Genomic DNA, 11,933 nt, shown 5'->3' with positions numbered 1-11,933 from the left:
TGTCAGGCGGCGGCACTAGCGGGTGCGCGTCACGGCGGCACTGGTGGGTGGATGCGGAGGCGTGGGTGGGGGAGGCAGTGGTGCAGGGGTGGTAGCGGGTCATGCCACGAGTGGGGAAGGCGGTGCGGGCGGATCATGGCGGGCTAGAGGTGGAGGGAGGCGGCGAGGCCCGAAGGCGGAGGCGGCAACGCAGGGGTGGGAGGGAGGCGGCTGCGGGGATCTGCTGTGGGTGGGGGAGAGAGATTAACTTTCGGAGTGGACCCCACCCAAAATAGTTCAAATATAACCACTTGGTGGGGATAGTTTTTTTGGGTGGGTTATTTCCAAATAACCCACATGTTTGGCTCTTGTAGATTTGGGCTATTTGAGGGGTGGGATAAAAAAATAACCCTGATATCCAAACAGGGCCCATATTGATTATGACTAAATTCAATAGATCAACCGGTCTATCTATTTGATGTAGTTTACTTAATTTATAACTTTATTAGGGTCGTGAGAATGAAATTAGTGACATTCAGTCGTGAGAATGAAATCAGTGACATTCACTACCACAAAAGCATCATTTTACAGGCAGGTTAAACTATTTTCATAGGCATTTAGCCAGCCACCTACGATCTAAGGGCTGTAAAAACCGGAGGTAGACCACTTAGGCCTTGTTGGGTTACTGGGCCGGGAATAATAGGTATAACAAGAAACTCATGCGTGGTACAACAAGAGGCCAAGATTTATTCCAGACCAGCATAGAACTAATTGCAACAAAATGGAGTAATGGCATGATTCTCCATAGAGATATGTCCATAAGAGGAATCCATAGATAATAATGATGTTTGGACATGAAGTTTCCCTATATACATATTAGGGAAATATTTATTCAATTTTCTTATACCATTAAAAATAATGGAGGGGGGAGAATACCAATTTAAGAGTCGTCCACTACTGCAATTCAAAAAACTGAAGAAAAATTAAAACTATAGTTAATGGTTCTAATTTGTTCTGAATTTCACACAGTAGTTTTTCTTCTTTGTCATTTCATTATAATAGAAAAAAGGGTTTTATCTACCATGAGTCTATTTTGTCACAATTAGTTCCTATCGCAGAATAAATCCTACTCTTATCTTTTTTTTGCGAAAGAAATCCTACTCTTATGTACTCCCTCTGTTTTTAAAGTGTCATATTTCGTATGGGTGCATAGACCAAGTAGAAAATTAACTGTAAGCATGTAGCTGTCTCTCTCCATGCATGGCTGCATACAAGCCAATTCTCGATTTTTTAAGTGTCATATTGGCTGCATGCATGAAGACTTAATTATTAGGAAGTAACTGAAGCTTGCAGACCAGAATACGACATCTATTTGTGACTTTCTTCCAAAACCAAATACAACACTTAAAAAAACGAAGGGAGTGTTGTGAGTTTCTTATTATACCTATTATTCCCGTCCGAAATACATCCCATATAACTGGACAATCCTTTTTTTTGTACCAATAACCGAACAACGACTTAAGCAGAACCGCAATAGCTGAACCGTGATTCACCAAAATATATCGTTGGTTCAACTAGTGATAAATGAAAATTTCAGCTTATCTAGTGGTTAGTACAAAGTTTTTTTTCTGTAGCTTTAGATCTATAATTTTCAGCAATTAATCGGAATAATTCATAGATGTAGTTACTATGATCCAATTGTGGTGAAATTTTTATGGTGGGCTAATTATATTATGTTTGAACTGTATTAATAATTTTAATACTCATTCGATTACGAATAACTAATTAATCTATGTTTTATCGATAGCTAAGTTATACATGACCCAATGAGTATGAAATTTTTACTAATTAGCCCACCTTAAAATTTTAACCATAATTGCACCATAGAAGCTACATCTATAAATTATTTCAATTACTTACGAAAAAACATAGATCTAAAGCTAAAACAAAAAATTTGTAATAAAGCATACTAAATTATGTGTTCTCTATGCATATCAACTCATGTGGAGTCCAACAAAATTTAAGTTTCTATTTAATTATTCTTTTATGATTTTCTTAAAAATCCAGCAGAAACAAATAAAAAATAAAAAGATAAAATCGCGCCACTGTATCAAATCTGGGCTGCAAAACCACTTGTTTAGGGGGTTAGAAATCCTGTTTTGTAGTTTAGGGGTGATGTGATCCATCATTGATACATTGGGGATTTATATAGACTCTTTCCATTTATGAAAATGGTAGGGACCTTTTTGCAAAATAGCCACAACCGCCAGTATTGACCCGGGTTAGATGGTTCTGATCCGTCGGATCTGGATCAGGCAGTGGCGGCTCGGCAGGTCGGCTCGGGCTAACGACTCAGTGAGGCAGATCGAGATGTGGCAAGCAGCTAGCAGCTCGGGTGAGCCGGCAGCAAGGGTAGCTGGAGTAGGCCGAATTCGGTCATCTGGGGCTTGTTTCGAGCGTGGCTGGACTTGGGAGAGAGAGGGCACCACATGGAAGTCAAGTGGGGATCGGAAGGCGATGCGGGGGTCGAAGGTGGGCGCACAGCACCGAGGGCCAGCACACCTGCTGCATGCGCGCGCGCACGTGAGAGAGAGAGAGGACGCTCAGGTGGTGGTCTTGGACGACGAGGAGTAGCAAGGTGGTAAATCGAGTGCACGACTCAGAGCTTGGCGACAGCGGTGGCATTGCACAGAGGAGCGAAAGCGAGAGAGCTGGAAAAGGAAAGGATAGTGCTACGAGGGATTGGTGCCTTATATAGGCCAAGAGGGAGGGAGAGCAAAGGCCAGTGACTGGGGAGGGGCGAAGCTCTGAGGCCGGCCACGAATGGCACTCATGGCGGTGGCTAGTAGTGGGAGAGGGGCAGGGAGAGAAGAAATAGAAGGGAGGAGATGGAGGGCGGGTCATCACGAGCATTAAAGAGGGAGCGGGTGTAGCAAAAGCAAAGGCGAACGCCGCATTAACGGCCAGCAGGGTGTTCAGCATGGGGAGGATGTGGTACAATTCGAGGTAAGGGATGGCCCTAACATGTGGGCCTGGTAGGACCCACCTGTCAGTGCCAGGAGAGAGAGGGAGAGGGGGAGAGGGAGAGGGAGAGAGAGAGAGAGAGAGAGAGAGAAGGGGCCGGATCAGGTCGGGGCAGAAAGATGGGCAGGCTGGGCCAAATAGGAAAGAAAGAGGGAGAGAGGAGAAGAGAGGGAGATAGGTTGGGTCAGGCTGCCTGGAGAGAGAGAATCAGAGGGGTGGCTGGGTGGTCTTCTTCTTTTCTATTTTTTTTCCTCAGGGTATTACACAAATCCAATTAAATTGCATATGCTATTGATTTCTAGTATTTCTACCCTATAGTCCCGCACTAGCTCGCGAGCTTGCTCGAGGTCCTAACCAGCAGAGCTGAGCTTAACTTTTTAATCGTTGTGCTAACGAATCGAGTCGCGCTAGCTCGTTATGCTAACGAGCTGGAACGAACTGAGCTAAGCCGAGCCCGCTGGTTACCCAAACCTACTCGTAGCAATCGACGCACTACACGGAACATATGGCGGGACCAACAACAGCTGTCCGCTCCACCCTATAATCTTGCTACATTTTCTCCTCTTCTTTTTCCCTTTCCTTTTTTGTTTTCTTTTCCTTACCTAGTTCCCAGCCCGTGACTAAGGTTGTTCCCAAAAAATTTCTTCCAAAACAGATATTAAGTTTTTCTTCCAAAATTTTGTATTCAAATTTTTTGTTCTCTAAAAGTTATATTTAAAATCTTTTTCTCCCATGTTTGATATAAAGATTTTTCTACCAACTTTTTGATTCAGAATTTCTGTTCCTAAAAATTATTCTCCCAAATTTGTTAAATTTATTTTCTCCTGAATTTTGGGTTCCATATTTTTTGAAGTTTCACTAAAAGTTTGTTTCAAAATTTTCCCAAACTTTTGTTTCCAATTGTTTTTGCGATTTTTTTTGTTTCTGACCTGTTATATAGTTTTTCTCTTTCAACAATTTTTGTCTTTGTGATTTGACAAAACTTTGTGTATACAAATGTTTACATGTTATTTTTACGTATAAAGTTCGTTCTCAAATAGAAAGAGAAAAATGGATAAGTGAAAAATAATATGGGTGTTGGAGGACATGGACTGTAGTTTAACCTACCACCTAGCAAGGTTTTAAATCTCCAAGCTATAGCCCGCTATAGCTATTTGAGGCATGGTAATACTATTTGAACTCATGTGTAATTTAGCTGAGCCTACTATAATTTCATTTAGCCCGCTATTAGCTATTTTTTGAGTCCAGCCGCTAAACCCATTAGCCCGCTATTTAGAACCATACTACCTGGTTGGAAATCTACGGAGCGCTCCGATAAATTAGAGGGCCCCCGGACTAGAGCCGGAGCTGCTGTGGCGATTTTCAACACACAGGCGGCTGCAACCGTGATTCGCTGGAACCTCTCCACGCCTGTCCAAAGTTTGAAAGTTATAATTTCTTTTATACTTAACTAGTAGCGTGCACGTGCGGCACGCACGTGGTTAAAAAATAATATTGCGAAAAAAACTGTAAAAAACTAATTATATGATGAAACTAAGCAATGAGATTTTAGTATAGTGATTAAAAATAAACAAAATATATTATTTCAAATATCAAAAATACCAGGCTTCGATTATTAATGGTGAGAATTGGGCAATCAGTTGGTTCATCTGTTGATTGCCATTCCGATGATTAGTCAATCATGATTGTGAAACCAACACTATTAAGATATAGCAATTAAGATAACTACACTAATGGATTATGAAAGACGTATTACTACAAACCAGGGTCATATGTACTTTTTCTCATGAAATTATCATTTCTATGGAGCCACGCGTCACCATCCTCGGAGGCAATACCAATATCATTAGTATCACTAAAATTGATATTGGACATCATATTTTCATCCTGAACAGAAGTTGGTATCACTGAAAAAGATATATATACTCTGAGTAATATAGAAGAATAAACTACTACAGATATTCAGGCCTTAAAAATAGTATTGTCACATGGAAAACTATGTCCAGGATGATTATAATTTTGAGCAAGTGTTGTTTCGGTTGTTATGACAACGGAAGTAGGCATTGGGGCCAAGCAACGTTCACGCTCTGCATCCATTTTCATAAATTATGTATCTAATTTTACATGATTATAATTCTAAATGTCAGAGTCTAAATTTTATATATGCTTTACCTTTCCGACGTTTATAATTCTCTCTCGCCATTGCACGCCTCCTTTCCTTTTCCTCCTCGGGTAAACTGGCGTATTTCTGACACCTCTTCTGGCGAGTTTGTTCAGTAGGATCAATATTTTCTTCACCTGCATTGAAATGAAAGTAAAATAATATGCACAAGTAAAATAATCACATATACATATTAACAATACCAATTTGATCAGTATTGGATCGGCCTCATTTTCGTGTTTTCATCTGGTTATTAGTCACATCGGCAAGGGGAGTTGATCGATCCATCTTGTTAACACGAGGCAGGAAGACGAGCGGCAACACTGGGGTGAGGTCGATGCCGACGACCTAGTGCAGCAAGGTCACCTCCTGGACGAGGCGCGTGCCGATGCAGAGCGTGCGGGAGGCCGAAGGAGTCCGAGAAAGCGTGCGAGGGGAGGCCACGACGCACTTTCCTGGAGCGGGGTGCCTCCACGTGTTTGAGGACACGGAGCAGGAGGCGGTGGAAACTGAATTAATAGAGAGCGCATAGACTGAATTAATATTGACATGTAAACTCCAAGATATTCTATACTCATTCAGATGTATGATTGCAGTATCTCATTAACCATGAATCGCCCACTTGCTAAGGACTTTGGGTTTGTACTTTCTAGACATGTGCAACAAAGCTCTACAAATATCACCGTGCCAATTTAATAGTAGCACTCTCGTATACATATATAAACAAATGCCACATTCAAACAACATATTTTTTGAAGGTCACATTCAGAAAATGATCTGCAAATGTTTGCGAGCGTGGCGCCAGTGGCATGCTATGTTGGCGTCGGAAGCTGACGTGGCACGTTTGGGATCTCGAATGGACCACTTAATAACACGGTTTAAGGACCTGGATAGACGATTTGAGAGTTTAGTAATCTAGGTGAAACTTCGGGATAAATTTGGGGATCTGTGATGCAATTTACTCAAATTAAAACTACCTATATTTTGGAATGGACAGAGCTGTTCACAGGAAGGATGGGTTCAAATTTGAGCACGAAAAAGAAGCACAAATTATTACAAACTTCTAGTAACAGTTACCTGTGTCTCGTAGCCCTGCGGTAGCTGCGAGATGAAGTCGTGGGCGTTGGCTGCCTTGGCTGCGGCGACGATCTCCTCCTCCATGGCGTCCTCCTTGCCGAACAGTATGTTCTGCCGTATGGTCGTTACAAACAGCGCGGGCTCCTGGCTGACGTGGCCCATCTGTGCGCGGAGCCACTTGAGCCGTAGCCGCCGGATGTCCACGCCGTCCAGCATCACCTCTCCGGCCGACGGGTCGTGGAACAGCTCTAGTAGGGCAATCACCGTCGACTTCCCCGACCCGCTGACCCCGACCAGCGCAACCGTGTGGCCCGCTGGCACGCGCAGGCTAAGGTTGGTGAAGATGGGCCTCTGCGGCCGTGACGGGTAGCAGAACGTGACGTTCCTGATCTCCAGCTCCCCGGCGACGTTGTCCAGCTCCACGCCGGCGTCGCTCTCGGAGTCGATCTTGGGCACCCGCCGGATCATCTCCATGATTCTCCCCGCCGCCGTGCAAGCCTCGGAGAAATTAAACTATTTGATAAAACTATTTGTTTATGAAATGATATTCTTATCTTTTCCACATTATACATGAATAAAAGGTGACACATATTGTGGATAGCATTTTTATATAAACAATAACATAAATAATATATTAATAATAATAGAAATAATATTTTAGAATTTTATATTATTGCATTTTAATATTTTGTCATAATTATATAATTTAGATTCAGATTTAGGTGTTATTTTAACTTTTAATAATGACATAATTTGATAATTTATATGCAAATTTAGAGGAGGGTATCTGCATTATTTTTATAATGGCATACGAGAGTAATTTACATAAATATTAGAGGATTACTTTATTTTTTTATAATGGAAGAGGTGGGTAATTTAGATACACGTTTAGATGTTATTTTTGTATATATTCATAATTATAGAGGTGGGTAATTTATTAGGAAAGATAATAAATCCAATGACTATTACGATGGAGTTGGCGGATTGATGATTGAATTCTAATTTTTGTGAGAATTTCTAAAATTTCTCGATTTTTCTATACTGTTCACCTATGATGCTAGGCTTCTTCGTATGGAGACTTAAAAGAAGCATAAGACAATGAAGCGAACGAAATTCGAGTTGTAGCTTGGGTTACGTACGTGCCGCCGCCGATAATGGCAGTGGAGACGGCGAAGACAGTGCCGCCCTGGTAGCCGTGGTACATGACGAGGCTGCTGCCGTACCAGGCGATGAACGCCCATACGGCAAAGGTGACGCGCTGCTGCCGACGGCGACGCCCTTGGCGAGACCCTGTCTGAGCCCGAGTCGCACGGGCTCGTCGAGCGCGGCGGAGAACCGCGCCACGGCGCTCGTCTCCGCCGCAAACGAGTACACCGTGCACACGGACGAGACGGCCTGCTCGGCCACGGCGCCCGCGTGCGCGTACCGCTCCCGGATCCGGCGCGCGAGGCCGGTGAGGACGCGGCCACATAGCAGTGGCGGAGGTAGGAATTCAAGATTGGGTGTACATACGTATTATCGAAACCGAACAATCATCGCACATAAAAAATAGAGCATCATGAAAATAAGGTTAAATTTACATGATACAATACAAATAGTTTCTTAATCTATTATCCATACAATAAAAAAGTTACAAATTAACTCGACGAGATGGCTTTTGGAAATGGGAGATGATGTCTTCATCAGCAACACATAGAAAAAATTCCTTCTCAATAAATGAAACCAAGCAATCATTTAAGTATTGATCCCCCATGCTATTTCTTAGCTTGTTCTTCACAAAATTCAAAGCTGAAAATGCCCTTTCAACACTTGCTGTTGCAACTGGTAGCAACGACACTAATTTCAAATCCGCAGATTCCGCGCCCGCCGTGGCCGCCGTGCACTCCGCTGCCACAGTCGCCGGCTGTGCAGCAACAGCAGGCATGGCCCTGCAGCTGCCGCCGATGCCGATTCGCCCTCCGTTCTGTGGCTCCGTCAGATCTGCTACCAGAGCCAGCAGCGAGGTGCCGGCTGCCGCCGAACTCCAAGGGCAAGGGCCAACCCTAGCTAGCAGCAGCAGAAAATAGAAGAGGAGAGGAGTGGTCAATTGAGGAATGAGGAGAGATCTCATGGAGAGCCCCGAAGGGGATTGGCGTGAGGGTGAGGCAGTGTAGCTGAGATAGTAGGCTAGTCCACGGGCCCAGTTCTCTAATTTGGGCTCAAATAAACATGATCTAACTCAGTTATATATATATACACTAATATACATACTTGCTAAATTTTTTTTGTCTAAATTATTGGGTGTACGTCTGTACACCCAGGCACCTCAATTGGCTCCGCCCCTGCCGCATAGGACGCCCGGGACGACGAGGAGCAGCGCGGACGGGAGCGTGGCGAGGGCGAGGCGCCACACCAGCGCGAACGCCACGGCGTAGCTGCCGACGAACATGGTGGCGTTGGCCACCAGGTTGGGCACCCTCTCGCTCAGCACGTCCTGCACGGCGAGGCTGTCGCTGGACAAGCTGGCCACCACTTCCGACGCCAAGCCCGCCCTGAGGTCGAAGAACTCCATGTCCTGCCGGAGCACCGCCCGGAGGTACCGCGCCCGCATACGCGACGCTTGCCGCTCCGCCGTGCGCGCCCAGCAGTAGCCCTCTGCAACGAACGCAGGGGCGTCAGGATCAGGCACGGCCTCGGCAGTGGCATCTTTCGATCCAGGGTACGGTACTTGCATTGTGTGCTTACCTAGGAACGCCATGATCGAGGAGGCCAAGGACAAGAAGAGGAGCTTCCTCACGTTCTGCGCTCGAGATCGATCGATCGACCGGGTCGTCAGTGACGGTGTTCAAAATAGCTTAATTAGCTAATTAGTATCGGAGGTGAGTGATACCCAGGGTTAACCTTTCCGTTTTTTTTAAATCCCGCCGATCACCGGAAACGGAATTTCGGCCGAAATTTCGACGGATTTCGCTATTTCCGAACGAAAGGGGCTTTTGAATTCAAAAACGAAATTCCGATGAATTCCGGGCGAAATTTCGGTGATTTCGACCGAAATTCGTGGTTTTTCTACGAAAAAATGATGCATATTAACATAAAATGGTGTCAGTGTTATGTATATATGAAAAAATTGAAAATTTTGGCAGAGTTTCCCCTAATTATGTGTATATTGACAGTTTATAATGCATAACATATATATAACTCCACAAAACAATGACAAATACACCATTTAACACATGAAGTTCATGAATAGCAAGGTGTAAGTTCATGAATATCACATGAAGTAGCAACTCGTGTTCTTTTTTATGAATACCTACTAACAATCCATGAATATCACATAAACTAACAATTCATTAAAACTAGCAATTCATACATATCAACTAACATGAAAAAATTCATACATATCAACTAACTGATTTTTTCTATGCATTCTATGTCACATGGTCTCTAGAATCTCAAATCAACTAACTTAGATCGACATCAACAAGCATCAACATAAAAAAAAACTTCTCATACCTTAAGTTCCCGGAGCCGCGGCGAAATCCGGTCGATTTCACCGGTTTCTCGCCGGGAAATCACCGAAATCCGCTCGGGTCTACTCAATGTTAACGGGTCCGAACCCATTTAGTGATTTTAACCAACCAAACTAACTTATATTTGAACGATTTCAAGTGCTACTCGCTCAAAAAAGCACATAGTTTTTTATCATATTTTTTTACAATTTTTTTTTGATTTTTTGAATTTCGAAACAAAATTTACCGAAAAATACCGAAATTTCACTTCCCGGTAATTAGCGGAAACGAAATTTTTACCGAAATTTCGCCGAAATTGTTAACCTGATGATACCTCATTGATCTTGGAGCTGAACTCCTGGAGCTGGTCGGGGCCATTGCCGAGGTCGTTGGCAATGTGGCTGAAGATGAGCATCCTCACCGGCGTCGACGACAGGGCCTCGCCCATGGCGCCCACCAAGCCCAGGGCCATGAGTGCCACGTCGGTCGCGTCCGCGTGCGCGAACACTGACATGAACGACGACGACCTTGGCGCCGGCGAAGATGTGTCTTCCTGGTGGTTGCCATGTGCGTCCGGCGAGCTAGCTAGGCTCGCAGCCTTGATCCACGCACGGCGTGTCGTAGCTTTCTGAGTTTTTGGCTTGGCTGACGGCCAAAGGTTAGGCAGTAGGATAAGCAGTGCCAGGGCTGTCAGCCAAATCAGTGCGCACTGACCACATGCGCCAGGGCCCAGGGCTGACCACGTGCGCACGGAGTAAGCTGCCAAATCAGTAATTCATTCAACTATTAGTGAGCATCTCCTGAGATCCCTAATAAACCTTCCTAACAAATAATTCGAAGATGTTTTTACATTTTCCGAATAATTATATCACACACGACTACCGTACTAGAAGAAGAGAACTCTCGTGCTATTGAAAGGAGGTATGATAAAATAGAGTATATTGGTGTAGTCTAATAGGCGATTTCATACATTACCATGTCATCTTGAGACGATGTAACAGACAATACATATAATGGGTTGTCTTATAAGATGTCTTATAGTAATACATAATTTCATATTTTTTGCATAGAAAAAAGAAATAATGTGAATTGTATGGCAACACAACAACTCGTACAATAATAAGAAGTTGGTCTCATAGTCCTAAATTTGGGCTCATAAGGTCGTCTCACGAAACAACCATCTTATTCTCTCTCTCCACTACCTAATCAAAAATCCTATATAGACTTGCACGATCTATGAGACCGCTGACGTGTAGTAATATTCTTATGACAAAAATATTAAAAAAAAAGGGAGTACATTTTTTCCCAACCATGTTAGTATTGTTAGGGAAAGAGAAACCGCTAAGAGCACCAGCATTAGCTCTAGGCACACTCCTTTTATGTGGTGCCTGCACTACTAGAGAAACTGCATTTAGTCCCGGTTGGGAAGTCCGAGACTAGAAGGATAATGAATCCCGGGACTAATGGTTGGGTCCTAGTTGTAGCACTTGGGACTAAGGCGGCCCTATTTGGATAAGCTTATAATCCGCTTATCGGTGGAAATAACAAAAATCTTAACCAAACGTCTCGATTATTTTTCGCTTATCTGGGAAGTGGATTACCTGAGAATTGTGCAAACAACGTGAAACGGCGATTTCCTCCAACACGGTTTCCTCGCCTGCCCCTGCCTCCCCCCGTCTCCCCGAGCCCAACCTTCTGCATTGTCTCCTGCATTCCCCTCCGCGTTCTCTGTTGTGCCCCACCGGCCAGCAGAATCAGACAGCCCCTGCCTTCTACGATCGGATCTATGACGCCACCCCTACCCTCTCAAGACCGGAGCTATGCCACCGCCCCTACCCTCACTCAACCCGACAAGCACCGCCAACCCGTGAGTCGCGCTCCTCGACGTGGAGCAGCGCCTCTACCACCTGATTTGCGCCCCTACCCCTTTCGTCGTCGCCCCGTCCGTCGCCATGACTGAGCCACGGATGAGACCCATCCATGCAGGGCCAACAAGAAGGCGCTTGTGCTTGCGGCGACCTATGCAGCGGGTCCTGTGGTGGCGAAGCGACCGTCCATGGATCGCCACACACAAAGGTGGACGGCCGCGGAAGGAGGATTTAGATGCCAAAGCTGTGTGCGGTGCTAGTTTTCCAGCTCACCCATGAGCTTGGCCACAAATACCATGGCGAGACCATTGAGTGGCTGCTGCATTTGTGGCAGAA

At 44.6% G+C, this 11,933-nt stretch overlaps 1 pseudogene; it reads right to left on the bottom strand.

The window, feature by feature from the left end:
* Positions 1-4,758: 4,758 nt before the first annotated feature.
* LOC120654796 lies at positions 4,759-11,430 on the bottom strand (annotated as a pseudogene).
* Between the last annotated feature and the right edge of the window lie 503 nt (positions 11,431-11,933).

Source organism: Panicum virgatum, chromosome 1K, assembly GCF_016808335.1.
Source record: "Panicum virgatum strain AP13 chromosome 1K, P.virgatum_v5, whole genome shotgun sequence".
In the NCBI taxonomy this organism is placed as follows: Eukaryota; Viridiplantae; Streptophyta; class Magnoliopsida; order Poales; family Poaceae; genus Panicum; species Panicum virgatum.
Note: the sequence above shows the minus strand (reverse complement) of the source record. Positions and strands in the feature narration are given on the sequence as shown.